The sequence below is a fragment of the Leucoraja erinacea genome, chromosome 22 (assembly GCF_028641065.1).
Source record: "Leucoraja erinacea ecotype New England chromosome 22, Leri_hhj_1, whole genome shotgun sequence".
NCBI lineage: Eukaryota > Metazoa > Chordata > Chondrichthyes > Rajiformes > Rajidae > Leucoraja > Leucoraja erinaceus.
The window spans coordinates 33,069,188-33,075,187 of record NC_073398.1 but is presented as its reverse complement, the minus strand read 5'-3'; the positions used below and the strand labels follow the sequence as shown (position 1 = coordinate 33,075,187).

Here is a 6,000-nt window from a genome sequence, read left to right as displayed (position 1 = left end):
GACCCTAAACTTCACCTATTCCTTTTCGCCAGAGAAGTTGCCTGTCAGAGAAACATAGAAAATAGGTGCAGGAGGAGGCCATTCGGCCCCTCGAGCCAGCACCGCCATTCATTGTGATCATGTCTGATCGTCCCCAATCAATAACCCGTACCTGCCTTCTCCCCATATCCCTTGACTCCACTAGCCACTAGAGCTCTATCTAACTCTCTCTTAAATCCATCCAGTGGCTTGGCCTCCACTGCCCTCTGTGGCAGGGAATTCCACAAATTCACAACTCTCTGGGTGAAAAAGTTTTAAATGGCCTCCCCTTTATTCTAAGACTGTGGCCCCTGGTTCTGGACTCGCCCGACATTGGGAACATTTTTCCTGCATCTAGCTTGTCCAGTCCTTTTATAATTGTATATGTTTCTATAAGATCATCCCCTCGTGCTTCTAAACTCCAGTGAATACAAGCCTAGTCTGCCCTGCTGAGTTACTCCAGCTTTTTTGTGCCTGCTTTATTGTCTGGGAATGGGGACAGAGGGGGAATTTGGGAACTGTGGCAGTGTGTGTTTACTGTGACTTCCCTTAATATAATGGGTAGGGAATGCAGCAGGTTCCCTAAACTCCAGCAGACAGAGAGAGAGAGAGAGAGGCGGAACAGATTAATGTGTGAGAGACACAGAAAATCAAATCAACGACCAGCCCTCGCTTGTGTGTGTGTGTGAGAGAGAGAGAGAGAGAGTGTGTGGTATAGAGAGGGATAGTGGAGGACAGTGGCTGTGGAAGGAACCAGAAGAGTGATTATTTATTTTTTATTTTTTTAACGGTCTTGCATTTGTTTCCTGATCTAGGGTAAAATCCAAATTCCAACAGTGGATCAGCGTTTCAGAGTGACATTCCCCTGAACTCCAGTCTGGTAGGACAAATGAATTTATTCTGCTCTTCTCCTTGTATCGTTCTTACTCTGCACAGGCATGGAGAGAAGTGGGGAGAGTGTCGGCATTTCAGCAGCGCCCGGCTATAGGGTGCTGGAGAGAGAGAGAGAGAGAGAGACTGGGGTGTCTGCTCTCTCTCTCTCTCTCTCTCTCTCTCTCTCTCTCTCTCTCTCTCCTCTCTCCCCTCCCCCTTCCCCCCCCCCCCCCCCCCCCCTCCCTCCCCCCCCCCCCCTCTCTCCCCCCCCCCCCCCCCCCCCCCCCCCCCCCCCCCCCCCCCCCCTCCCCACTCCCCTCTCTCCCCCTCTCTGTATACCAATGCACAACTAGCAATAGTGATCTGGTCACAGCATTTTGTAGTGAATGACTTTAGTTACTCTGGTGCATGTGTGTGTCTGTCTGTGTGTGTCTGTCTGTGTGTGTCTGTGTGTGTCTGTCTGTGTGTGTCTGTGTGTGTGTGTGTCTGTGTGTGTGTGTGTGTGTGTGTGTGTCTGTCTGTGTGTGTGTGTGTCTGTGTGTGTCTGTCTGTGTGTGTCTGTGTGTGTGTGTCTGTCTGTCTGTCTGTGTGTGTGTGTCTGTGTGTCTGTGTGTGTGTGTGTGCCTGTGTGTGTGTGCACACCTGTGTGTGTGTACTTGTAGCTTTCCATTCATTTCTAACGTTGATTTAATTGCTTGCCCGATTTGCTGCCGTTAGTGAGAATGACATTTAGCACAAAATCAACCTGATGTTCTGCCCGACCTTTTTGAAACAACTTTGCAAGATGCGCTTTCCATCTGAGGAAGCCCACTAAACGGTTTCTTGTTTCAGCTAATTTTGTAGCCGAGAGAGAGGAAAAATATATAATTTTCTTAACATGCGTTGCTGCTGCCGGATGTAATCCATGGATCTGAGCCCTGCTCTATTCCAGCCCCTCTCGGGTGTACATACTGCTGTCTGAGACACTTAAACATCGCTGCAATGTACCCACCCGGCTTGTATCTCCGCGCTGCTCCTTGTCGGAAGCAGAGCAAGGAGAATGAATTAACCAAAGGAACCAAATCTTTTTTTCTCCATGCACCAACCAGCTCTATTTTCTGTTTTTTGTTGTTGTTTGTTTTAGTAAATGGGTATTTGTTCAAACTCAACCCTGCACAGAGTGGATGTGGAGAGGATGTTTCCACTAGTGGGAGAGTCTAGGACCAGAGGGCACAGCCTCGGAATATAAGGAACTACCTTAAAGATGAGGAGGAATCTCTTTAGTCAGAGGGTGGTGAATCTGTGGAATTCCTTGCTACAGAAGGTTGTGGAGGCCAAATCAATGGATATTTTTAAGGCGGAAATTGACAGATTCTTGATTAGTATGGGGGTCAGGGGTTATGGGGAGAAGGCAGGCGAATGGGGTTGGGAGGGAGAGATAGATCAGCCATGATTGAATGGCGGAGTAGAATTGATGGGCCGAATGGCCTAATTCTGCACCCAATCACTTATTAACTTCTTGCAGAACTAAAGGAGGAGGGGGAAGGATCGCCAGTACCAGCTGCATGAATTATTCCCAGTAAGGCTGAATATCATGTACTTAAAACAAGTAGACGTTCCTGTTTTAATAAACCATCGGATATGTACGTATCTGTTGAGTCTCAAGAAGGGTCTCGACCCGAAACGTCGCCAATTCCTTCGCTCCATAGATGCTGCCTGTCCCACTGAGTTACTCCAGCACTATGTGACTATTATATGTTTATGTTTGGTGGAGAAAAAAATGCTGGAGAAACTCAGCGGGTGGGCAAGTTGGGCCGAAGGGCCTGTTTCTACACTGTGTGACTGTGGGACTGAAGTGGAGCCAGCAAGCCCCTTCAAATACTCACACTGGGACGGCAACCTGACACACTCCATGTGCACAGTTGGGTGACGGGGCCCGGGATGTTCACTCACTCTTTGCAACATCAATTGCGGGCTTCCTTTTGCCTTTTCTCCCACGGATTTAATTGGCCCCGTCTGCGAGCGAGAGAGGTGGCACAGGCTGAGCTCGGTGGGTTGGCAAGTGTGAAAGAAAATTGCAAATGAAGTCCCACAAGATGATCTACATATGGGTCACCCTATTTGAATGTAGGTTTCCGGGGACTGGAAGCGGAGTCTAATTTAAGTTGTTCTTTTGTACGATGCTTAATCTTTCTTTGACTTTGTATTTTAATGTAAGACGTATATACACACACACACAGGTACACACATGTGCATACACGCACGGGTACATGCACACACATGCATACAGACAGATACTGACTCGTACAGACATATAGACATGCATAGGCAGTCACACAGGCGCACACACACGTGCACACACAGACCGTCACAGACACACAGACACGTGCACGCACAGACACGCACACAGATGCTCTTTCTCTCCAAATACAGATCAAGAGGAGAGCAATATTGTGCGAGTCGGTGTTTACTCTGTGCCGCTGCATCGAGTACTGGCCGCCAGACCCGTGAGATGATATTATTTCCCCTGAGAACGAGCGCAGCATGGGCAGCACAAAGATGATATCCGATCTGGCGAATATAAATGGAGGGGAAGGGAAGCTGTTTAACCACCCGCGCTGGGAGAAGCGGAGACTTTGAGTGACCTAATAAATGCTCCAAAAGGAACGGGGAGGATTTGATGAAAAATCCACCCTGACAAGTTGATCAGATAGAGCACAGAGCGCAGAGTACGGAGCAGTTCAGGGGCACAGGCGGCATGGTGGAACAGCGGTATTGAAGTCGTTACTTTATTGTCACATGTGACAAGTCTCAGTGAAATTGTTTAAGAAGGAACTGTGCAGATGCTGGAAAATCGAAGGTAGACAAAAAAGCTGGAGAAACTCAGCGGGTGCAGCAGCATCTATGGAGCGAGGGAAATAGGCAACGTTTCGGGACGATTGCATTTGGTTTCACCCGCATGCATTTGGCCCATGTCCCACCAAACCTGTCCAGACCATGTACCTACCAAAACGCTTCTTAAAAGTTGCGACAGTACCTGCAAATGGGGCGTGTTGTTCATCATGGGGTAGATGGGCCAAAGGGCCTGTTTTCATCCTTGCATCTGGCGTGCACAGCCTAAAGTTATTGGGTCAACTTGTTCTATTTGATCTTGTCTGTGCACGTTGAGTTGATTGCATTAGTCTAAACCGAGTGGGCCACTTGAAGGTTGCAATCTCCCACCCCTGTTTTCACCCAGTATAGCCATGACAATATTTATACTGGGTTCTGCCCAAGACATTAATGGCAAGTTTTTTTTTTTTTTGTCATTTAGCGTAAGGGACTGATATAGTTTTCCTTTCATTCAAAAGAAATTGCTGACATATTTCAAGTATAATGACATCATATTTTTCTCCCTTGAGTAAAGGAGATGTGTATATCATAAGACAGTTGTATATTCTGCAGCGCGGTATTTGCAGAGTTGTGCATTGCAGAATTTGCCACGTTGCGCACACACACACATTGGGAGTAGGCACTTCTTGGAGGGTGGGGTTTGGTGGGAGTCGCGTTAAATCGGCAGTCTTCGAGATGTTTACTTTAGAGGTACAGCGCGGAAACGAGCCCTTCCTCCCACCGAGTCCGCGCCGACCAGCGATCACCCCGTACACTAGCGCTATCCTACGCAGACTGGGAATAAGTTGCAATCTTTACCAAAGCCAATTAACCTACAAACCTGCACGTCTTTGGAGTGTGGGAGGAAACCGGAGCACCCACTGAGTCACGGGGAGAACGTGCAAACTCCGTACAGAGAGCGCCTGTGGTCGGGATCAAACGCAGGTCTCCGGCGCTGTGAGGCAGCAACTCCACTGCTGCGCCACCGTGCCACCTCTTTGGTATAAACCAGTTGAGTTTAGTTTATTGTCACGTGTACCGAGGTACAGTGAAAAGCTTTTGTTGCGTGCTGACCAGCCAGCGAGGCGAAAGATAATGCATGATTACATTCGAGCCATTCACAGTGTACAGATAGATCTGTAAACCAGCATCTGCAGTTCCTATTTATTACATTGCCTTCATTTGTATGTTGCATTGCGGGGCTGAGCGCAGAAGTTGGGTGAAGGGTTAACTGCAGGATATTCTGTCCCATCGGGGCATGTGTGTGTGACCTTATCGTGCAGGACTGCCGTACAGTTAAAGACTGGATGTCAAAGCGCAGTCAAAAGAGGAGGAAGTAACTTGGTTGTCACCCGAAACATCACCTATTCCTTTGCTCCGTAGATGCTGCCTCACCCGCTGAGTTTCCCCAGCGTTTTTGTCGACCTTCAATTTTTCCAGCATCTGCAGTTCTTTCTTACACGTGGCCTCTTGGCCTCTGCAAAGCTCTGAAGAGATTTGCACCGTGTGGCACTTATGTGCTCCCACTCGAGAAGTGGCGCGAGTGACGTCACGGTGGCGCAGCGGTAGAGTTGCTGCGTCACAGCGCCAGAGACCCCGGGTTCGATCCTGACTACGGGCGCTGTCTCTACGGAGTTTCTACCTTATCCCTAGGGATGCCAACTTTCTCTCTCCCAAATAAGGGACAAAAGGTCAAAATACGGGACTAATTCCCGATGGCAATTCGTTGACCGGCTGGGCCGTGGCTGGGTGAATGATGAGTTGGCCCGGGTGCTGGACTGCACACAAAGCCCAGCCGGCGGGCCAGCTGAGGAGTTTTGGCCCGGGCCGCACGCAACGTCGCGTGCAAAGTCCATCCACGGGCGAGGCGCTGCTGCTGCTGCTGCTGCTGCTGCACTATGTCAAGACGGTGAGGCGGGGCCGGACGAAGCACTCCGACCCGACAGTCCCCTCGACCCGAGTAGTGGCAGTCAAATACGGCACGAGATTGGTACAAACCTAATTTAGCCCAATATACGGGACAGTTGGCAACCCTAGTTCTCCTTGAGACCACGTGGGTTTTCTCCGGGTGCTCCGGTTTCCTCCCACACTCCAAAGAAGAACAGGTTTGTAGGTTAATTGGCTTTGGTAACATTGTAAATTGTCCCTAGTGTGTGTGGGATGGTGTTGGTGTACAAGGATCGCTGGTCGGTGCGGGCTCGGTGTGCCGAAGGGCCTGTTTCCGCGCTGTATCTCTAAACTAAACTAAAGCTACCTTGA

The 6,000-nt window shown here is 49.4% G+C and overlaps 1 protein-coding gene across 1 annotated transcript in view; it reads left to right on the top strand.

The window, feature by feature from the left end:
* The first annotated feature begins 833 nt into the window (after window positions 1-833).
* celf2 (cugbp, Elav-like family member 2) overlaps window positions 834-6,000 on the top strand; it is a 559,937-nt gene continuing 554,770 nt past the window's right edge. Inside the window, exon 1 of the mRNA XM_055653430.1 lies at window positions 834-898. The gene's annotated coding sequence lies outside the window, so the exon portion shown is untranslated. The remainder of the gene's footprint in view (window positions 899-6,000) is intronic.